We start from the raw sequence: 24,956 nt of genomic DNA, 5'->3' as shown, positions 1-24,956 counted from the left end.
GTTCACGGTGACACATTTTAAGGAAGAAAATGTACCTGTCAGTACGGTATATCGTATCCTGGGTTCCCTGAACGTAGAGCGAAAGGTCGGAAGTGGTCGTCCGGTGACGATAATGACGAAGCAGAGGAAGACATCGTTAAAGAAGCTGTTTGACAACAAGGACGCAACCAGGCTGCGTGACGCCGGTCGGAAATATGGCTGCGCGTGACGCCGGTCGGAAATATGGCTGCTCGGACCCTCAAGATGGAAGGAATCGTCTGCAGGAAGAAGACGAGGTCGCCGGAGTACACGGAGGAGCAGATGACGGTTAAAACGAGACGGTTAAAACACAGTGTCGGTGGATGACCAAAAAATACCGCGGGACGTCTTTCGTTCTGGACGACGAAAGCTATTTTCCGCTGTCCAAAACGCATATCCCAGGAAATTTAATTACTACTCCAGCGACAAGTCATCCACACCGCCTGAAGTGAAATACAAGTTCAAGCACAAGTTTGAAAAAAAAGGTTATGTTGTACATCGCCATTTCCGACCGGGGCATTTCAAAGCCTTGGTTTAAGCCGAGCGGTCTGGCAATCAACCAACAAATCTATCAAGAAGAGTGCCTCGATAAAATCCTGCTGCCGTTCCTGAACGAGCATCACGCGGATGGGAAGTACGTCTTCTGGCCAGACAAGGCGTCTTCCCATTACGCCAAGAAGACGCTGGCGTATCTTGAGGAGAAAAAGATACCGTTCGTGCCGAAAGATTGTAACCCAACAAACTTGCCCCAGTGCCACCCAATAGAGGATTTCTTTGGCTCACTCAGTGCCCTAGTATAAAAAAACAATTGGAGGGCCAAGGATACGAAGCAACTGACTACAGGAATCCGGAATTGTATCCGGAAAATGGACGTAAGTGCCGTACAACGTTCTTGGGAGAGCATCGCAACAAAGTTGCGTCGAACAGCAGACCACGGCCCTTACTCAAACATTCACTGATATTTTTTTGAATAAAATACATTATGTTATTAATAAAAAATACTGAAATCGATGAAAAAAAAAATTTTTTTATATGTGATTGAAAAAATTCTCATTTATTATTTAACACCCGTTAACGTATCAGCTTTCTAACAAAATGAGATAGCACATAGAACAGTTTAATAACAACCATTGTTACAGTGCGTCTTGAACTGTCCTACAGATCAGACGTGTTTTCGGTTGCTTGTGGACTGGTCTTTGACTGCCTATAGCTTCAAAGTTTGTGTTTTGTCAGTGTGTCTTTTGAAGACTACCTGAAAGCTAGTTCCCATCACTCTTTTTCAAGACTACCTACTTTTGAATTTAACATTTGTTTTAACTTTTTTCGTATCACCTGAAATGGCTGGACGGATAAAAAACCTCGCATCGCTGCGAGGAGGAAAAGAGAGGCATCTCTTTCTGATACTTTGAGTGTCTGTAGTGACAATCCTTTTGATATTTTGCCTGAGCAAGAAGCTGGTGAAATGGAAGTTATTAGTAATGAAACTATACAAAATGTAAATTCTTTTAAAAAGGAGAAAGTTCCACCTATTGTGGTAACTATTTCTTCTGAATTTAATATTTTCAAAAAGGAACTTTCAACGTCTGTTTTTGACGTTAAAGTTACGTATCAAATTGGTCGTAGAGGCGAATGCCGCTTATTAGCCGACTCTATTAAGGGTCGTAATCGTCTTATTCAGTATTTAACTGAAAAGATGTATAAATTTTTTTCATTTGATACGAAGAACGCCAAGCCGTTCAAGGTCGTATTGAAAGGTCTCACCAACGATCAAACCGTTGATGAGATCAAACTTACTTTAACAGAATTACTTGGCATAGCCCCTACCCAAGTAATTCTAATGAAACAACAATCACGAGGCGAAAACAGTCAGCGAACTGGAATTTTCCTTGTTAATTATTTAATTCATTTTAACCGCAGTAAGGTTAAAAATTTTAAATTTTTTGACAAAGCACATGCTATTTATAATGTGCGAGTGAAATGGGAATTGTATCGAAAGTTTGGCGGAGGTGAAAAGCATATCACCCAATGCCGTACTTGCCAACGTTATGGCCATGGTTCAAAATTCTATAACATGGACCAAAAATGTCTTATTTGTGGAGACTCTTCTCACAAAAAGGACACATATCCTGTGAAAGAGAGTAAAAATTTTCGCTGTTCGAATTGTAACGGCAACCATATGTCTAATTTTTATCAATGCCCAGTCCGTTTAGCAATTGTTAAGGCAAGGCATGGTAAACAAAATTCAATTTCCCAATCAAAACAAACTTCGAAACAAAATTCTCCAAGCGTACCAATAACGCCCACTTCTTCTACTTCTCTGCATACTCGTTTAACATAACATATACATAACATAGGTAGTTCGAACATTATACCGCCTAATGTTGGTAGTTCGAAAATGACCGCTAATATGGGTAAGCAAAACACGCTAGAAAATAATTGTACACCTATTACCCCAGCTAATATTGCTACCGAAAATATTTTTTCTAATGTCAACTACCTGAGGCCTATTACGGAAGTATGGTATCTTCAGCAAAGTCATTTCTTATAAAATTTGCCACAACTTTGCCGAACAGAGTGGATTTTTATATGCAAAAATGAGCAAAGTAAAATTCGTATCTCACTTTTAGGTGGATTAATCACAAAATCGCAATTCTATAACATGGAGAATAATTAATGGAACCTCTTCTCCGAGGACACTATATCTCTGAAATCATTTTTTCTGGGTCAAAACAATTTCGATCACGTTTTTGCTGCTTTGGAAACAGTGTGCGACGGTGCCACTAGTAGCTTAACAGACCCGCGGACAGCAGACATCTTCTTTATCACTTTGCTCATAAGTTAGCACACATGCAAGGAAAAATAACAGAAGAGCAACATTAAGTTGAATCCCGGCAGCTTATTTGAATATTTGTTAAAATATTTCCGAAATATTTCCCAGAATCTAGGTGATGAAAAAGTGATAGTTATTGTTTGCAATACCAACTGGTTCTGAAAAATCATCCGTCGAATTTGGATTGCATTCCTTTGAAAGTACATTTTCGTTACCGGTATCCTTTTTACCAAAAAATTTACACACATTTACTTTGCGCCTGGTTGGCTCCCTCAAATAGGTAGTACGTTGGCTTAGTTCTCCGAATAACGATATTTACCATATTCCCCACACACACGCCCAGTATAGCAGTGACAAACACCGCAAACAGCCAAGCAACGCCACTAGCTAGCAGCGTCAACAACAAATAAACAAAACGTAGAACTACGTGAACAATAAAACACAAATTTATGTACAAACACTAGTAATTACATTTTCGTGAACCACAAATTATGAGCTTTCGATTGGTGTATATATCATGGTACACCTATTAACTATTTGGTTGGCGAATGGTTGGACACGTGTCACTTGAGATCCAATTGTGGTCATTCACCTCTGTCCAGCAACTCCTATCCCAACCTCCACGTGGAGCCGACCGGGATACGAGTAACCTTAGCGGAGATCGGGTAACCAACCCCGGTGGAAACTTTGGTCGTATGCTGACTGGGAAGGGGGAACGTACGCGGCTGTTTCCCCATGTTAGGGGCGGCGTACAACAGCGTCTGATCCGGAGCGGGCGGCTGAATCATGAAACGCGGTGTCTCGCCAGCTATATCAATGACGGCAGCCCCGTCGCGAGACTAGGTTTCGCAGCCCCAGTAAGGCAGCATACTGAATATTAAATACTACGAGCAATCCAGATATAAATACGGAACGGAATAATCGGCATGGACCTAGGCGAACGAAAAAGGACAACGATTATTGGAAACGCGGTACTTGGAATGTAAGGACTCTACTCGAACCGGCACGCGCAAGTATCCTGGCTAGAGAGCTGCGGAAGGTGAATGTGGAGGTTGCAGCTATCCAAGAGGTGCGGTGGCCGAAATCGGGAGAACGCGAATTCCGAGCAGTAGATCCTATTGCGGAAACTTCATTTAAGTACCACATCTACTATAGCGGCGGCGTGAAAGCAGAAAGAGGAGTCGGTTTCGTGCTAATTGGAAAACAGATGAAGCGTGTCATTAGATGGAGGCCGATCAGTGACCGTATATGCGTGTTGAGAGTTAAGGGCAAATTCTTCAATTACAGCCTAATAAATGTGTACGCACCGACCAACGAGAAACCCGATGACGAAAAGGAGGAGTTCTATGAGCTCCTGGAAAAGACATACAATGAGTGCCCAGGACACGATATAAAGATTGTCATCGGAGATGCAAATGCACAGGTCGGGCAGGAAGACTTTTTCCGCCCTGTAACTGGTAGGGAAAGCTTTCACTCTACTACGAACGAAAATGGCCTGAGGCTTGTTAATTTCGCTGCAGCTAGGGGGATGGCTATCTGTAGCACTTATTTTGCACGCCGGAACATACGTAAGCACACCTGGATGCACCCGAATGGAAAGCTTTGCTCTCAAATTGACCACGTTCTGATTGATGGACGGCACTTTTCAGACGTTGCAGACGTGAGGCCGTTCAGAGGACCGAACGTTGACTCGGATCACTATCTCGTAGTAGCCAAAATCCGCGCCAGGCTGTCCAACGTGCTGAAATTCAAGGCAGCGAGGAGAATGCAGTTGAACATCCAGCGGCTATCAATTGAAGGAATGGCTGCAGAGTACTCGCAGAAAGTTGATGAACGGATTGAGGAAAGAGCTGAAGGGAACCTGAATGAACAGTGGAGGCACAACCACAGTTCGATCAGCACTACAGCGCGAGTAGTGTTGGGTACAACTGCGGCAGCTGCGCCCAATGAGTGGTTTGACGCTGAGTGCCAGCGAGTGACGGAAGAGAAGATCCGCGCCAGGGGTCACATGTTGGCCACGGCTGGGACTCGTCAGAGCATGGGTAGATATCGAGATGCAAGAGCCGGTGAAAAGAGACTCCACCGCCGGAAGAAACGACAGCATTGGGAGCATATTCTTGCGGAGGCGGAAGGTTGCTTCTCCAGGCACGATGCGAGGAGCTTCTACAAGAAGGTCAACGAAATCAGGAATCGAAACGTGTCTGCCCCTGTCATGTGCAACGATAGGGAGGGGAACCTGATAACAGATAAAACAGAGGTGGCCAGGCGTTGGAAGGAACACTTCAGTGTGCTGTTGAACGGTGAGGGAAACAGTGGAGTCGAAAGGAGCAGGATGACTATTGAGAATGATGGTCAAGCTGTGGATCCACCATCCATGGACGAGGTGAAGAAAGCAGTGAAAGAGCTGAGAAACTGCAAGGCAGCTGGGAAGGACGGCATTCCCGCCGAACTCTTCAAAGTCGGGAGCGAACAGCTGTATCGTGCCATCCATCGGATCATGCTGAGAGTGTGGTCTGATGAAGAATTGCCCTCGGACTGGTTAGAGGGTCTCATATGCCCGATCTACAAAAAAGGCCATCGCCTGGACTGTAGCAATTATCGGGGCATAACACTTCTCAATACCGTGTACAAAATTCTCTCCCGCATCCTGTTCCACAGACTGAGGCCGTTGCAGGAGACCTTTGTTGGTGAGTACCAATGCGGTTTTCGAGGGGGACGCTTCACGACGGACCAAATGTTTACCTTGCGACAAATCCTCGATAAATTGCGAGAAATCAACTTGCAGACGCACCATCTGTTCATAGACTTCAGGGCAGCGTTCGATTCAGTCAAGAGGAATGAGTTATGGCAGATTATGATGGAACATGGCTTTCCAACAAAGCTGATTAGGCTGATACGTGCCACCCTGGAAGGTTCTAAATCTAGCGTCAGGATAGCCGGTGAGATATCGGACTCGTTCGTGACGTTAGATGGTTTGAAGCAGGGTGACGGGCTGTCGAACTTATTGTTCAACATCGCATTGGAAGGTGCTATACGGAGGGCTGGTATGCAGAGAAGCGGCACCATCATTACGAAGTCGCACATGCTTCTCGGTTTTGCGGACGATATCGACATCATTGGTATCAACCGTAGAGCTGTGGAAGAGGCCTTCGGACCTCTCAGGAGAGAAGCTGCGAGATTAGGACTTGTCATAAACTCTGCCAAAACGAAATACATGGTGGCTGGCAGAGTGCGTGGTAGTCCGTCGGAGGATGGTGCTGCGGTGGTGCTAGATGGGGAAACATTTCAAGTAGTCGACGAATTTATTTACCTGGGAACATTAGTGACATGTGACAACGAGGTATAGGGCCTTTTACGGATTACGTAACCAGCTAAGGTCCCGCAGTCTGCAAAACCGAACTAAACTTGCACTCTATAAAACACTGATTCTTCCGGTGGCTCTCTACGGCCATGAAGCATGGACGCTGAAAGAGGCTGATCGGCGAGCTCTTGGTGTTTTTGAGCGTAGGCTTTTGCGTTCAATCCTTGGCGGCAAACTAGAAAATGGTGTTTGGCGCAGACGCATGAACCATGAAGTGTACCAGGCATACAAATTGGCGGATATAGTCAAGCGGATAAAACACGGCAGGCTTCAGCGGGCTGGGCATGTAGCGAGAATGCCGGATGAGCGTCAAGCGAAGGCTATATTTAGCAGGAATCCCGATAGAGGTCGACGACTTCGAGGTAGACCCCGCACTCGTTGGATGTGTGCTGTCGACGAGGATGCACGCGAAATAGGTGTTAGGGGCAATTGGAAGATAGCAGCCCAAGACCGAGGGACATGGCGACGTATTCTGGATTTGGCAGTGGATCGATAATCGGTCTGTCGCCTTTAAAGTGAAGTAAGTAATATATCATGGTTGTCCGATTCATTTGAAGCAAAATCATGTTTCAAGATGGCTTGACTCAGTTTTTTGAAAATTTCTCGGAAACCGCCTAACCACAAATTACCACAAATTGGATTTTGAACTCACAAATTAACCACTAAATATTGGTGATAAAAGAATTGAAAAAAAATATTTTGTCAAGCCATCTTGATATATGCCTGTTATCAGCGCGTTTCTCGGAAATTCGAACGCTTCTTGGCATTCCTTTACCCATACAAATATAGCGTCTACCTTTAACAGATCATTCAGCGGTTTGCGCTTCTCCGCGATGTTGGGGCTAAATTTCGCGTAAAAATTCATTGTTCCCAAAAATTATGTTTACGCAAAGCTTGTAATACTTTGCGCAAGCTATCATTATGGTCGGTGATAGTGTCACCGAAAACTATAATATCATCGAGGTAGACAAATGCTTACACGTCCCCTATCTCAAAAAGAACAGTATTCATAAGTTTTTGGACTTGGTAGAAACCCGATTTCAAATTAATTGAGGAGAAATATTTTGCTCCTCCAACATTATCCAATATCTCATTTATAAGAAATATTGGGTATACAAACGGCTTGGTAACTTCGTTCAATGACCTGAAGTCCACCACAATTCTGAATCTTTTATAACCGTTAGCATCCGGTTTTTTGGTACACATAATACCGGTGCATTCCAGGGACTAGTGCTGGGTCTTATAATACCCTGCGCCCTCATTTCATCGATTTATCTTTTAATGTGCCTTTTTGTAGCTTCCGGAAATCTGTTCTGCCTTTTATTAATAGGCACATCTGATGAAGTTTCAATGGTGTGTACTGCGGCATCAGTCGTAGTTAATCTGTGGCCTTCGAAAAAGAAAATGTCTGCGAAGCTTTCAACTTTATTCTTCACTGTCTTTAATTCCATATCAGGCAAGTGGGCCAAATTGAACACTTGCCTTAGTTTTTCAATTAATATTCTTCGAGTTAAGAAAATTGTTCTTCGGCTCTTCATCCCGATATGTTTGGTGCTCGCTATTTATTTCGTTTTTGTCTACGTCAGCCTCATTGCGGGCTGTGTTGCTAGTACCTCGCAACTCGTTCTGCACCACGACTCTATCTCTGGATGCCGACTAAGGACTTCCTCCTTGGGCATGTTCCATGGACCCAAGTCGTCCGGACCTCTATTGCCGTGTTTCTTGAACACGATGTAATCAAAATTATTCCTAATTCGAGCGTATGCTTCTTTAAAAACTCTGCTCCGATTATCCCGTCGCTTGGCAAATTTTCTAATATATGAAATTGTGTCGGGATTAGGAAGTCTCCGAATATTAAATCCAACGTAATTGTACCTGAGGTTCGCACAATGTTGCGGCCGATACCTCCAAAAGTGGTTAAATTCTGTGTATTTACCGGTACATTCAAACGGTTTACAACGCTTGCAGTAATTATATTCGTACATGCCCCTGTATCTAAGATCAAGATTAACGTAAATTGGACATTCTGCCTAGCCAGCAGCGTTAACATTAAGTACCCATTGACATCGTAATAGGCGCTTAGCCACACAAGCGCGGTTATCTCTTATGTGATTGCGCGCGTGCACCCAATCTGATATTCCTATGTTGCTGGGTTCATCTGTGCACATACGCCAGTCGACGTCCCGACACAATTCTGCGAAGTCATTGCTGAAACACTCTTGTGCAAACGGTTATTTTATACCTTGTTTTGGGTAATTTGTATCCCCCCTTCCAGTATGTCTTATACGCAAAATATTTCGGTGTCTGCGGTGGCACGAGTGATCGGACCGCCTGTTCATTGATCCGCTCTGACCATAATATTTGTGCTGCCTGTTTCTGGCATAGTTCTCCTGATTATGTCAATGTCTAGGAGCGTCGTGATTGTTATAACTAGGCCGATTCCCACTATATCTTTAATAATTTCCAGTCCTGCGACTAATATGCTTATCTCTTTTGAACCACCGCTTTCTATAACTGGTACCAGTGTGGTTATTTGAGAAAATATTTCTGCTTCTGATACAATGCTTGATTGCGGCGTGCTGTTTTTCAAGCAATTCTAAACCTCGCAACCGGTTCTCAATATCTGAGATATGTTAGATCCCCTGTTCATAATCTTTTAAGTTATCCAGCAGCTCCTCTAAATTCAGCGCTCCTCTACCTCCAGCGGCTTCTTTCAATAAGCTGTCGTGCAGCCCTGCTATGCAACGCTGCTATGTAACCGGAGACTCACTATCATATAAGACTTCTCACATTTGTTTTCGTAGGAGTCGATTTGTCTCTTAATTACAAGTACTCTTCTTTTGCATTCAGGGAAGGTCTCATATACTCCCTGCCTCAACGTTTCTACCTAAATAATTACTGCTCCTATAGATATATTTTCTCCAAATTCCTTTAATAAATTCTGCTTAACCTGTGGCCAAGTGTTTGCGTTGATTCGATGTATTGCGGCAGCAGCTCTGCCTTTTAATTTCAATATAACAATGTAAACCAGTGAAGCATGTGATACTCCTTCTGGTATTTCTAGGGCAAAATGCTCAATATGGTAAATGAACGCTTCTAGTTCGTCCACCGATCCGGCATATTCTGGGATGCACTGCATGGCATCTCTTCCTGGGAACGTGTACTCCATTTCACAATATTGCTTTACCACCGCTGTCACCAGCGTGTAGGGGCATTCTCTACCAGGACTTGTGATTATTTAAGAATGAAACATACGAAGTCCTGTACGCGCACTTACGCGGATTCACCTCCTTAGAAGGGAAGACATGATGGAAGTGATTAACTATTTTGAGTTACAATTTAGCTTAAATATTAACCATCGGGTAACTCAGAGCGAGAGACTCTTAGACTACCTTTTATCTAGCTATCTTATCTAGGTTTATAGTATTCCTTGGCCTATCTCTATTTCGAACTTATTTTTAGTACATACATTCCACTATTTGCTAAGAACATTAGGGCGCGTGTGAGAGCGCGTATTTACTCAGAACCGCGTGCAGCCGTGAGCGCCTGAGGGCGACCGTGAGTGACGCTGTGCCTCTGGCTTCGGTTCTGTTTATAGTTTATTTAAAAAGGTATACATGGTGTGGCATGATCGTTAGGATATTTACATTTCGTAAGCCACCGGTCGTTCGACGACTTATAACTAGGACGCTTAGTTATTGTTTTAAACGATTCATAATAAGGATGTTTTGTCATTTATCGGTTTGGTTCATAATAAAAATGCTTTGATATTGTTCTGTTCGGCCAATGAATCATAATAAAATTGCTCTACAATGCTATGTTATTGCAAGGTATTTCCTGCGTGTTAAGTAAACTCGGTGGTAGACTATTTTTCTGGTTTACTTTTTACTTGGTTTGCACTGAATTCAGCTAAATTCCGATTCACCGTGACTAAACATTGGTCTTAATTTTCACGGGGTGTTGCTTCACAAATTTTTACTTATTTTTGATTTTTGATTTTTGCGATTTGTTTATAGTCTGCAAATGCACGACGAATCGGCCATAGGATATAATCAAGGTGAAAAGATAAATCGTTTGATATGTTTGGTTTTATCGGAATGCCAACACCTTAGGCTTCTGGCTTCTGTACATCACCTTTATTTTAAAAATATTCATATTGGGTAGTATTCGGTCATTTTCAGCTGTTTTTCTGGCATCATTCTGATTCCGGAAAGACCCATATTGGGTGGTGTATTCCGTTAGTTTGGTTGTTTTCGAGAAATTGAAAATGGTCACCTTCATGGTCATGGTCAATGCCTGGCTTCTATACATCATCTCGATTATGGAAATATCCATATTGAGTAGTATTCGGTCATTTTCTGATGTTTCCCAGAAGTTGCCATCTTTCAATTCAAAATTGTGACTGAGGTCAATTTTTAGCTCCTTGCATCATCCTGGCTCCGGAGATATTCATATTGGGTAGTAATTAGCCACCTTAGGCTGTTTTCCAGAAACCGGAAGTCGCCATCTCAGAATTCAAAATGGTGTCTGTTCTCGATGTTACCTCCTGTGTATCATTCTGGTTTCGAAGATACTCATATTGGATGGAAATCGGCCATTTTTGGCTGTCTCTCCAGAAACCGGAAATCGCATCTTACAATTCAAAATGGTGTCTGAGGTCAATGTTTAGCTTCTTGCATCATTTCGGTTCCGGAGATACTCATATTGGGTGGTATTGGTCACTTTGAGCTGTTTCCCAGAAACCAGGCGTTATCTTTGAATTCAAAATGGTGTCTGATCGATTTTTAGCTTCAGTGGTTTCGGAGATACTCATGCTGGATGGAATTAACCCATTTTTGGGTAATTTTCAGAAACCGGAAGTTGCCATCTTACAATTCAAAATGTTTTCTGAGTTCGAATTGTGGCTTCAATGCAAAAGTTTCTGAGGAACAGTTAGAAATGGACTGTTTTTCTGAATTATGTCTCTACAATGATCCAATTACTAACAAAATTCTAACGAATACATCCGAGAAAATAGCAATAGGTTAAACTGTTAGAAACTTGAAGGAACATTCTGATACTAAGTTCATTATTTTGGCTAGGAATAGCTGAAGTATTGTGCTAACCTTCAGTCAAGCAACACGTGCAAAAGAACCCAGGTGCCAAACGTAAGCATTTTGAAATCTGTTATTTCGGTTCAAAATAATTTTTGAAGTGTATTTGTTTTGAAAATAAAAAGGGTATCCTTCTCAGCTTAGCTTAGCTTAGCTTAGCTTATTTCTGACTGTACATATCAATGGTTGCTACTCCGTGATGGGTCCGAGCCACTCAAGATGCACAATGAATCATCTGAAAGAACGACTGGGAGTGGTAATTCCTTCTCACTGTGCATCAGTCAATGACCCGATTTTTTATAGACCAATAACAGCGCCGGCCACGTCCTTACAGTCAGGTGGGGATATCGTCGGTTTCGTGCAACACCGGCACAACTTAAAAGTTTTCCATGTTGCAGCCAAATGATATCAAATATAATAACTTTTATTTCACAAAGACTTGTTTCAAAATCCACAAAAAAACTGAGTTATAAGTCGATGTGTCTTTGCAAGTTTTTAACTTGCTCATAGATTTCTTGGAGACGATAAAGGTAATTTTAAACGCCAACTATTCAATCCCGTTTTTCTTGGAGCTCTGAACTTCGAGTTATGCCAGTACCGCACGAAGCCTTCAATGAGGAAGGAATGTTAGAATGTAGTCTTTGCTTTGTTAGAGACCGAGTATACTTCTGCATCCCTACAAAGACCACGGAAGGGAGTTTTTGTTAGTGGGTGGGTTTTTGATCAGGATTCACTTTGATAAGTGATATGACCATGATTTAATTGGATCAATGTAACAATATAGATATGATCATATACATAAAATGTGAGATTAATGAAGATGATTTCTAAAATACAATAAGAAGTAATATGGCATGTAATGAAGATCTCGGTTGGCTGCCTTGCATAGCTGAAATATCCAAATTTTTAACGCAGAAAACGCAAAAGAAATATTAAAAAGAGATTCGAAAAACATATGAAAATGATCTGTCATGTTGTGCTAAAATAAAATAGACGGACTTATATTAGACTAATTCATGACAATTCTATAGTAGTTATTGTGCTGCATTCGGCGGCTGAAAACATTAATTGGAATAAATTATTAGAACAACATTGCATCGCAACTATTCACCGTATGAAGTCATCTAAACATTGTAGATATGATCATGTATAATGTGAGATTCTTAAAAATGAATCGTAGAATACAACAAGAGGCATGTGAAGAAAGTCTCGGTTGACTGCCTTCCATAGCTGAAATATTCAAATTTTCAAAGTGGAAAACGCAACAAAAAAAAAAACGGATTCGAAAAACATATGAAAAGGGTCCGTTATATTGTGTTCCCAAAAAGAGTGATGGACATTTTAGACTTTTTTTTATGACATATCAATAGTTGTTGTTGTGCTCCTTTCAGTAGCTGAAAACATGAATTGAAATAGGTTATTACAAAAACACTACCGCGCTTGCACAGACGTCTCGCTCTTTTCTACGACTATTCATGGCGTAAAATCATCTAAACAAATCATCCACACGTTTTTATCACAACCACGAACGTTATCTGCAAGAAGTGGAAAAATTGGAGTACCGTGATGCGACGATTCACAGTTTGAGCAAAACAGAAACGACCATACACGGCTATAGACTATTTTAAGAGACGTTTCAGAACTCAATTCCTGAATAATATTTCCACAGAAAACATGGAACAGCAAATACCGTGTATCCTACTCTAGCAGTTCGTAAAATGGTAAAATGGAATTGCCTAACGCGCACGCAATAATATAAGTGAAAATTATGCAGATCGCAACTTTTTCATGTACACCTCGCGCTTTTCTATTCGCTAACAGACGGCGCTGCGAGCGTACTTTATTCGTCGGTGTTTTTTGTACGTCTCGAATAACCGACTCGAAAACAAACAACATATTTTCAAAATAAAATGTTACTTAGCTTGCTTAGAATATCCTGGTGACTCCTTTTTCCACTGTTCTGGTAATCAGCAGAACTTAATTTGTGAAATTCACTGAATATACTAATATTATTTGAGGGGAAACAGCTTAAATTAGCTAAATTTCACATTCGAGATAGTCCTGCAACGGCAAGCACTCTTACAGGCATAGTCGACGAGACTCTTAAATGTGAGCTTATCGTCAACCATAACCCCTAAGAGCTTCAAGGAACGCCTTGAGGTAATGGTGCAGTCTCCGACTCTGACCACCCCTGTTGCTCTAATTTGCGGTTGTTCACAACCGTAACCTCCGTTTTATGGTGCACTAACTCCAGTTTCCTAGAGTGCATCCAGTCTTCGACCTTGCGTATGCAGTGCGCGGCCGTCAACTCGACCTCTTCGTTCGACTCGCCGTAGACCTCTAGCGTGATGCCGTCTGCGAAACCGACGATCAAAACCCCTACAGGGAACTTTAGTTTCAACACCCCATCATACATGACATTCCACAACACCGGGCCCAGGATGGAACCTTGCGGTACCCCTGCGGTGATTGGGACGCACTTCTGACCCCCCTCCGTGTTGTAAACTAGTGCCCGATTCTGGAAATAATTTTCCAAAATCTTGTACAACGACACCGGTACGTGGATGCTCCTAAGCGCGAGCGCTATGGAGTCCCAACTGGCGCTATTGAATGCATTCTTCACGTCAAGCGTGACGATTGCGCAATAGCGAATGCCCCAACTCTTACGCTGGAGTGCTACCTCTGCCGTCTTGGTGACAAAGAGAATAGCATCCAGCGTGGATCTACCTTTCCGGAAGCCGAACTGGTTACTTGCCAGACCGTTCACACCCTCTGTGTACTCCACCAGTCTGTTGATGATAATCCTCTCAAGTATCTTGCCCGTAGTGTCCAGCAGACAGATAGGTTTGTATGCCGATGGGTCCCCTGGCGGTTTCCCAGCCTTCGGCAACAGCACAAATCTGTGTCGCTTCCACCTGTCCGGAAAGAGGCAGTCATCCAGGCACTTCTGCATGACTGCTCGAAATAGATCGGGGGCCACTTTCATATATATATATATATACATATATATATATATATATATATATATATATATATATATATATATATATATATATATATATATATATATATATATATATATATATATAAATATATATATATATATATATATATATATATATATATATATATATATATATATATATATATATATATATATATATATATATATATATATATATGTATGAAATTTTTTCGAAAACTTTTTATGCTAAATAACTTAGAAACGCGGGCGCGGGCAACAATTGGTGAGTTGACAACCGGGAAGGAGCGTCAAACATAGCTTCGGCCCTCACAAGTTTCTATCTCACACCTCCGCGAGTCATATGATTACACTAGACTGCCGGTTGGAACATGGATACAACTGGTTGGTGTTGCCTGGGCAATGTTGTCACCCGACAATAGCTAAGTGAGAAGGTGCGACGCGATCATTGGCGCGCAAACCATATTCCGGCGGTAGAGGAAATGCTTCGCTAACCTGAGCGGTGCGGCTCAAAACAGCGTTTGATATCCATGTTAGGAGCGGCTGATCAACGTCCTGGTGGCAGCGTGGGACTCTAAACAGAGCTGACACGATGGTACCCTGGCGAGACAGGGGGTTGGGGAAGGCCCAACAAGTCGCCCCGGAAAACAACATGTTACAAACAACGTAAGAGATAATACGGATCGGGACAATCGGCATAGACTTAGGCAACGAAATAAGGACTACGATTGGAAACTTGGGACACGGAACTGCAAATCGCTCTGCTTTCCAGGATGCGACAGGATAATCTATGACGAGCTACATCCACGCAACTTCGAAGTCGTAGCGCTGCAGGAGCTTTGTTGGACAGGACAGAAGGTATGGAGAAGCGGGCACCGGGTGGCTACTTTCTAATAGAGCTGTGGCACAACCAGCGAGCTGGGAACTGGCTTCATAGTACTGGGTAAGATGCGCCAACGCGTGATGGGGTGGCAGCCGATCAACGCAAGGATGTGCAAGTTGAGGATAAAGGGACGGTTCTTCAACTACAGCATCATCAACGTGCACTGCCCACATGAAGGAAGACCCGACGACGAGAAGGAAGCGTTCTACGCGCAGCGGGAGCAGGTCGATAGCTGCCCGTGACGGGACGTGAAAATCGTTATTGGGGACTTGAATGCTAAGGTAGGCCGGGAGGGAATGTACAGACCGGTATTCGGACCAGATAGCCTGCATGCCGTGTCTAATGATAACGGCCATCGGTGCGTAAACTTTGCGGCCTCCCGTGGTATGGTAGTCCGAAGTACCTTCTTCCCCCGCAAAGATATCCACAAATCCACCTGGAGATCACCCGACCAACAGACAGAGAACCAAATCGACCACGTTCTAATCGACGGCAGGTTCTTCTCCGACATCATCAACGTTCGCACCTACCGCAGTGCGAATATAGATTCGGACCACTACCTAGTAGCTGTGTGCAAGCGCTCAAAACTATCGACGGTGTTTAACACCCGCCGAAGTCGAACGCCGCGACCAAATATCGAGCAACTGCGGGACGCCGAGGCTGCACAGGAATACGCGCAGCAGCTGGAGGCAGTGCTACCCACGGAAGAGCAGCTTGGCGCAGCTACTCTTGAAGATGGCTGGAGGAGCATCCGATCCGCCATAGGTAGCACTGCTGTAGCGCTACTAGGTACAAGGGCCCCGAATCATAGAAATGACTGGTTTGACGGCGAATGCAAACGGTTAGTCGAGGAGAAGAATGCAGCACGGGCGAGAATGCTGCAACACCGCACGAGAGCTAACGTGGAACTATACCGACAGGCACGGAACAGCCAAAACTCAGTCCTCCGAAGGAAGAAGCGCCAGCAAGAGGACCGAGATCGCGTAGCGATGGTAGAGCTGTACCAAGCTAACGACACTCGGAAGTTCTACGAGAAGCTGAACAGTTCCCGTAAAGGCTTCGTGCCGCAAGCCGATATGTGCAGGAGCTTGGATGGCAACCTCCTTACTGACGAGTGTGAGGTGATCGAAAGGTGGAGGCAGCACTTCGACGAGCATCTAAACGGCGATGCAGTAGAGCGCGAGGACGGTAAGGCAACTGATCTTGGTGCACGAGCAGAAGACATCAGAATTCCAGCCCCCGATCTTCTGGAGGTGGAGGAGGAGATTGGTCGGCTGAAAAACAACAAAGCTGCTGGAGTGGACCAACTTCCCAGCGAGCTATTGAAATACGGTGGAGAAACACTGGCTAGAGCCGTGCACTGGGTCATTGTCAAGGTTTGGGAGGAAGAACGAGTACCGGAGGAGTGGATGGAGGGTATTGTGTGTCCCATCTACAAAAAGGGCGACAAACTGGAGTGCTACAATTATCGGACAATCACTCTGTTGAACGCCGCCTACAAGGTACTCTCCCAAATACTTTGCCGTCAACTATCACCATTTGCGAAGCAGTTCGTGCTGCATTACTAGGCGGGATTTATGGGTGCCCGCGCCACCACGGATCAGATATTTGCGGTTCGGCAGGATATGCAGAAATGCCGCGAATATAATGTGCCCACACATCATTTGTTCATCGATTTCAAATCGGCGTACGACACAATCGATCGGGACAAGCTATGGCAAATTATGCACGACTACCGTTTTCCGGACAAACTGACGCGGTTGGTCAAAGCGACGATGGATCGAGTGATGTGTGTAGTTCGTGTTTCGGGGGCACTCTCAAGCCCCTTCGAAACCCGAAGAGGGCTGAGGCAAGGTGATGGTCTCTCGTGCCTACTGTTCAACATTGCCCTGGAAGGTGTCATTAGAAGAGCGGGGATTAACACGAGTGGCACGATTTTCCAAAAGTCGGTTCAACTGTTTGGTTTCGCCGACGATATCGACATTGTGGCTCGGGCCTTTGTGAAAATGGCGGATACGTACATCGGATTGAAGGCTGAAGCCAAACGGATTGGACTGGTCATCAATGCATCGAAGACGAAGTACATGAAAGGAACTGGTTCACGTGAAGACAGTAACAGTATCAGTAACCTCCCACCTCGAGTTCAAATTGGTGGTGATGAAATCGAGGTGGTCGATGAGTTCGTGTACCTGGGCTCAATGGTAACTGCCGACAACGATACCAGCAGAGAAATTCAACGGCGCATTATGGCAGGAAATCGTGCATACTTTGGTCTCCGCTTCGATCGAGTAGAATTCGCCGCCGCACCAAGTTAACCATCTACAAGACGCTGATCAGACCGGTAGTCCTCTACGGGCATGGGACATGAACTATGCTTGTGAAGGACCAACGCGCCCTTGCGGTGTTCGAGCGGAAGGTGCTGCGTACCATTTTCGGTGGACTGCAGATGGAAAACGGAGTGTGGGGAAGGCGAATGAACCACGAACTGCAGGAGCTGCTTGGAGAGCCACCTATCGTCCACACCGCTAAGATAGGCAGGCTGCGGTGGGCTGGGCATGTTGTAAGAATGTCAGACGACAGCCCGGTAAAGATGGTTCTTGAAACCAATCCGTCAGGGACGAGATGGAGAGGTGCACAGCGGGCAAGGTGGATCAATCAGGTGGAAGACGACCTGCGGACCATATGCAGACTGCAGAGCTGGCGAACTGCAGCCATGGACCGACTCTTACGTACAGCAAAGGCCACACCACGGCTTGGGACTGTTTGGTAAGGTAAGGTAACTTAGAAACGCATTAATCGAAACGCAAAAATCGACTCTCTTGAAGCTTCGTCGCCTATACTGCTTTTATTAGCAACTAGCTGAATGTTCCCGGATTTGCTCGTGTTAAAATTTCTGCTTTTTCCATAATTTTCTATATTATTTTATATTTTTGACCAACCTCTCATTTCAAATTTATTTCTATTTCAGTTACAAACTTGTTCACATGCCACATTTTTCGTTTCTCCATCAGGAGCTAAAATTAATAAAATAATTATAATAACAAATAATTTAAACGAATTGTTTAAAGAGCATCGAAAAGAATGAAGAAGTATTCACCTTCGATTCCTTCGGATTCGTAAAAAGTAAATTCTGGTCCGATCGTCATTTATTTTCATTTCTTTTTTTTTTTCTTCATTCATATACTCAACAACAAATATTGTTTTTCTAAGAATTTTAAAGTTATTCACTAATTTGAACTAAGTTTTGCGATGTGAATGAAAATTAAAACAAAAATCTGCATGTTTTTTTTGTTAATATGAGTTTCGAAATTATGTTCTTCGTAATCATATCACTAGATTCATTCATTGAGGTTTTTCAAACACTGTTAAATGTATCCAGTGTTGTATGTGGAACATATACCACAAGACATCAAAACAATGGTCACAGAGGTCCAAATCTTACAAAAAAAAACTGAACCGTAATGAAGCATAGGTACTGATAAATGCAAAAACTTAATTATGCAGCGACACGTCCATACATCGATGCAACCTGAGACGCTAAGCAAAAAATGAACTTCAAATCGAAATTTGTGTAAATAACGTCTTCGGTAGTGGTTTACTTCAGTAGGTTTTTGCATAAGTCTGCGGCAGAAAACCGGCCGGTGAAAACTACTGCCGGAAACGTTCGACACCCTATATCTTAAATAATTTTTCAAATAACAGAGAGAATGATTTGCGTTTTTTCGCGGACAATCATTATAACTTCTCCAAACTAAGATTTTAAAAATTTTGTAGTTGGAAAAGTAGGTTCAAAGTCCACGAGTCACCCTTACTTACCCTACCAGTCAGCTCCAGGCCGAAGTGTCCTTTGCTGTTCGAAGAAGTCGTCTCCATTCAATTCGGTCTATGGCTGCAGCTCGCCAGCCATGTCGTCTGCGGAGGCCCTGCAGGTCGTCTTCCACTTGATCGAGCCACCTTGCTCGCTGCGCGCCCCGTCGCCTTGTTCCAGTCGGGTTGTTATCAAGAACCATTTTCACCGGGTTGTCGTCCGACATCCTAACGACATGTCCAGCCCACCGTAGTCTCCCGATTTTCACCGTTTGAACGATGAGTGGCTCTCCCAGCAGCTGATGCAACTCGTGGTTTATCCGCCTCCGCCATGATCCATCTTCCATCTGCACTCCACTACAGATGGTACGCAACACCTTCCGTTTGAAAACCCCCGCGTTGGTCCTCCACGAGCATAGTCCAGGTTTCGTGGCCGTAGAGGACTACCGGTCTGATCAATGTTTTGTAGATGGTTAACTTCGTGCGGCGGCGGATTTTATTCAATCGGAGCGTCCTCCGGAGTCCAAAGTAGGCAGGATATCCTGCCATAAGGCGTCGACGTATTTATCTGCTGGTGTCGTTGTCAGCAGTCACCAGTGAGCCCAGGTACATGAACTCGTCTACAACGTCGATTTCATTACCGCTAATATGAATTCGTGGCTGGAGGTTGACACTGTCTTCTCTGAAACCTTTTCCTCTCATGTACTTGGTCTTCGATGCGTTTATGGCCAGTCCAATTCATCCGGCTTCAGCCTTCAGTCTGATGTTCGTCTCCGTCATCTTTTCGACGGTTCGTGCTACAATATCAATGTCATTGGCGAAGCTAAAGAGCTGAACAGACCTAAAAATCGTGCCACTCGTGTCGATATCAGCCCTACGTATCACACCTTCCAAAGCGATGTTGCAGTCACCCCTGGTTTGTATTAACCCGAAAAAAAATAAAAATACCGGTTTTTTACCGGTTTTACCGGTTTTTATTTTTATGAATACCGAAATACCGGTTTTCCAAAAAGTCGGCAATACCGAACACCCTACACACAGCTTTGTTGACTTTAGTGCTATTGACACATTCTACCGTGACGTTACAACGTTTTGACTATTCTGTTGGCATCATTTTAATTCTAACTTGTATTTTGTTCATGAAACCCTTTGATATTATTACAGATTCGGAAAGAAGACAAAATTTCCTATAAGAATGATGCATAAGATATTTGTTTACCATGTTTATATTACCTTGGGGAGTAAAAATGTAGCGTGACGTTACAACGCGCGAGAAATTGAGGTGTCGAGACTTTTCTTACAAAAGTAAAAACTCTGCTCTGATTGGAATTTTATAACAATTTCTTCTTCCACGATTTGATAACAAATAATAATCGAACATTTTGCCATGTTTAGAGTGCCTATAACTGGTAACATTTCTATTTGAGAAGCTTTTATATGTCGTGACGTTATAACGCTCATTTTTCAGCATGGGGTATTCTCACTCCGTTGTAACGTCACGAAAATATGAATCAGTCGATATCCATTATTTATCACATATTTCTTGGTCATTTTCATATGAAATAGTTCAATATCTGATTTTATATATTTCTACTTCTACTTTATGCACTTGGTCTGTGGGGTTATTCATAAACTACGTAACAAATTTACTTTGTCGTTTATTGTTTGGTAATGAAGAACCAAACTTAAACTTGGAGATTTTCAGTGAAGGAATGTGAGTTATGATCAAATCAATTCTTTTCATAAGTGACATAGGCATCATAAATATTCTATAAATTCTAAATATATTCTAAATAAAGTGTCTTATATGACATTATGTGTAAAACATATTAAATTTATTTTTATTGTAGTTTTTTCACAATGTTAGAGTACGTTAGCAGTTTATTCAGCATTTATATTAAAGTTTACAAATGTGTCCTTAAGTTCACAAATGTGTCCTTAATTCCAATAAATACCAGAAGCCTTTCAAAAATTATAATAATAACACATAAATGCCGCTTTTTAGCTTTTTTCGCTCCCGTAATATTTCCTTGATTTTTTAAAACTCACACTACTTATTCAAAAAAATTCGAGTGCATTTTTGCTGCTGAAGATTTTTTCATCTAGACTTGCCCCAAAAATAAATAGCTGGCTTATTCCACGATATGGTGTTGGTCGTTCAAAAATGTTCTTTTTATCGTTAAATGTGGTTATGTCACGTCCCGCAATTGCGATAACCATCACATTCGGAAGAAAGGCTTGAGCGATGCGGACGAAATACCAATTCATTTCATTAATACGGTTGCCTTGCGTCAATAGTTTTTCTCTTAGGGAACATTCGCATGTTACGTAACGCGGAAGTTGACAATTTTCAATTCCCCCTCACGCAATGCATTGTAATATAATATAATAGAATAATATTAGAATTCTTTAGAATGTAACGTTACTCATGGATGACCCACAGTTTAATAATTAAAAACATTAATCCATTTTACAAAATTTATTCTCTGTTATATGACAGGTGTAACGTGAACTAATTTAGACGCATCAAGTATGTTTTTAAACATAGACGAATATTATATAGGGGGAGAAAAAAATTTCGTGACGTTACAACGCAAACTACCCGAGTAACAATATTGGTTTTATCAAAGTTTTATAATGCTTAATATAGCCAAAATAACGCTGTAAAACTTTGATATAACAAGTTTTGTTACTTGAGTAAACCCGGTTGCAGCTCAAGTTGTATTCAACCTAGATGCGATCTTTTAGTATCAAATTAAAGGTATTTTTGAGTATGAAGAAAAAACAAAATATTACTTTGATTAAATGTAAGGAGTTCCCATGAAGTAAAAAACTGTACTTTTTTTGTGACGTTACAACGCAAAATTACCCCTGTTGTCATATTGGCCTAAGATCAACATATTTGAAATTTCACTTCAAAACCCTTTAGGCATCGAATAAAGCACTTATTTCAAAGTCATATAACATAAAAACTGTATTATAAATACATACTCCTGATCATTTGTAACTATTTCAAAAATATGTAACCAAAAACGCTTGTTTTTTGTTTATTTCACTTGAACTTTGCAATTAGTTTTCTACAGTTTCTTAAACACTATAAATTTGACATTTACGTTTTTGGAAGGTTTAAACACTATAGAATCTAGGAAAATTATTCGCATTGCTGAAATATGCATTTCAAAAATTGGTTTGTTGGTGTAGCTTCGCAGAGAATGTGTCTATTAAGTATGAAAGTTCCCTCACAGACCGTTCTCAGTTTGAAGTATTTATAAGGTTTAATATCCTACATCACTGTTTATTTTCGCAAAATTCGCTAGAAAAGACTAGAGTCACCTTAACAGATTATAAAAGAAACTATCTCATCATAAGCACCTCAATTAATCAATACAAATCTCATGCTGATTGTGAAAAACTAAACGCAATCTAAAAATCATGATGATATACAAATTTGACTCGCATATGATTCTTTCGGAAACAATATATATATATATATATATATATATATATATATATATATATATATATATATGGATGTGTATTTTTTATATATATATATATATATATATATATATATATATATATATATATATATATATATATATATATATATATATATATATATATATATATATATATATATATATATATATATATATATATATATATATATATATATATATATATATATATATATATATATATATATATATATATATATATATATATATATATATATATATATATATAACCATGCTAGGATTGACTCTAGCATTTTTCAATTTCTCATTATTAGCATATATCATACATATACGTAAACAGTGAAAGTGACTAAAGCTATTGAAAAGCATCTATGCATATAACTAAGCTAACTTTCTTACAACAGTTTTTGTACATAATGAACAGTTTATGTAAATATGTACATAAACAAAGAAGTTAGTAGGAAAAAAGTTATAAAATCGTTATCAACATTGAGGAGTTTCATTTATTGTTGCTCGAGACCTCACCCTAAAACCTCGCTGCGAACGGCCATAAGCGGTATGGCACTAGGATTTACGATCGTATCGTCAATCATTAATGTAAGATGTTGCTGTTTTCTTATTAAGTGAAGTGGTCATGAAATTCTTGAACAAATATTCTTTCAGCTCGTAATTTTAGGGACAGCTGATTCTAGCACGTAAGTAGTTAAGAACAGATATGAACAAAAAAAATTTCATTAAGACAACTCCCATGCCCCGGGTTTTCTGCGCATCTTTACAATGGTGATACTGAAACATTTTGATACATTTGTATACGGTCCATAACTTGGTGTTTGCAAATACACGTGTAAGTATTTGTTTTGTTTTCAATGCGTGTATTTTTTTTAGTGATTCTATTGTCGTTCGCAGATGAAATTTTAACAAATGAAACATTCACTTATCCGATATATATATATATATATATATATATATATATATATATATATATATATATATATATATATATATATATATATATATATATATATATATATATATATATATATATATATATATATATATATATATATATATATATAACGTTATTTGCGCATGTTTTTCACCCTGTACTTTGAAACATTATTGAAGTGAAACAGTTCACTGATATTGTCTATATTCCATTCGAAGTTGTGAATAAATATGCCACGTCTCATAAAGTATTGAATTTGAGGTATTAGGTTTTAGAAATCTCAAGTAATTTAACATACAAACATTTCCCGTTTTGGCTTAATCTCACCCCCGTGGCTTAATCTCACCCCGGCAGACGGTATTTTAGAACCTAAAGAGTGAAAATACATTTATTGGATGGAAGCGTTCTTGAAAATCTATTTTTACAAATAAAGGTTTGAATGAAAAAGGCTGGGTCTGACCGCTAGGTGGATTAATTTAGGTTTTTTTGTTCTATTTGGGACCCTAAACAATCCTAAATTTAGAAGTAACCTCTGAAACACGTTGTAGATTCTTTCTACGCCTAGAATATTAACCTTAATTTGTTTGTTTTTTTTGTTGGTATAATCACCGTTACTTCATATGTATCGTATTAATTGATATTTTTCGGCGAACAATTAAATAATAATAATTGTTCACCGAAAAATATCAATTAATACGATACACTTAATTTGTTTGCTTGATCAAGCTGAGTGTATATACTCGTTACGACAGGTTATTTCCGATGGGAATCCTACTGACGCCGGTACATTGGTAATGTTGACAGAAAACAAGATTTTCTGCATTCAAATAGACATACTCAACTTTGAACAGCTATAGCTCTTCTTAGGGACATTCTAGCTCTTCAGTGTCCTCTGCAATGTTGTTAGGCATCTAAAATACACTACTTTAACAGAATGTAGTGCATTACTAGAACATTATTGAGCTCTCTAGAAAGGTAAATGAAAAAAAGTAGGTTTGCCCATATAAATTTTCATACAAATTTGAAATGCAATGCGCCAAGCGGAGACAAAACCAATCGACTTCAGGTAAGTTAAGGGTTGTATGGGGCCCCAAAAGGAACCAAAAGAACTTGGTTCTGGAAAATTGTCTGCTGGACACTGCGGGCAAGGTGCTTGAGAGGATCATCCTCAACAGATTGGTGAAGTACACAGAGGGTGTAAACGGTCTGGCAAGTAACCAGTTCGGCTTCCGGAAAGGTAGGTCCACAATATCGCACGCTTAGCCCTGGGGCTAATAGCGGTCTCGATCAACTAGATTATAGTTGAGAGAATTCGTTATCGATATTGTTTTTTGCACATTTTGTATGTGTAGGATAAGTACAACGATACACCGTGCCCAAGTGCTGAGTCAAGAAAATTTTCAGCTCGGAAAGTTCCTTGACTCGATCGGGAATCGAACCCGATATCACAACCGCGTGGGAGAGCTAGCCGACCGACATCGCTAACCACAGAGCCACGGGGACCACTAAAGGTAGGTCCACGCTGGATGCTATTCTCTCTGTCACCAAGACGGCAG

General features: G+C 41.2%; 1 protein-coding gene across 5 annotated transcripts in view; it reads left to right on the top strand.

Annotated features, from left to right (window-relative positions):
• The window catches only part of LOC129731742 (uncharacterized), a 150,103-nt gene that overhangs the window by 35,811 nt on the left and 89,336 nt on the right, over nucleotides 1-24,956 (top strand). Inside the window, exon 1 of one of the 5 annotated variants that reach the window (XM_055691991.1) lies at nucleotides 23,178-23,298. The exons of the other annotated variants lie outside the window; for them this stretch is intronic. The gene's annotated coding sequence lies outside the window, so the exon portion shown is untranslated. Of the gene's footprint in view, nucleotides 1-23,177; nucleotides 23,299-24,956 lie in introns of those variants that run through there. 5 annotated transcript variants of the gene reach the window in all.

The sequence above is a fragment of the Wyeomyia smithii genome, chromosome 3 (assembly GCF_029784165.1).
Source record: "Wyeomyia smithii strain HCP4-BCI-WySm-NY-G18 chromosome 3, ASM2978416v1, whole genome shotgun sequence".
Classification (NCBI taxonomy): Eukaryota; Metazoa; Arthropoda; class Insecta; order Diptera; family Culicidae; genus Wyeomyia; species Wyeomyia smithii.
The sequence above is the reverse complement of the archived record's forward strand: the minus strand, read 5'-3'. Positions and strand labels throughout refer to the sequence as shown.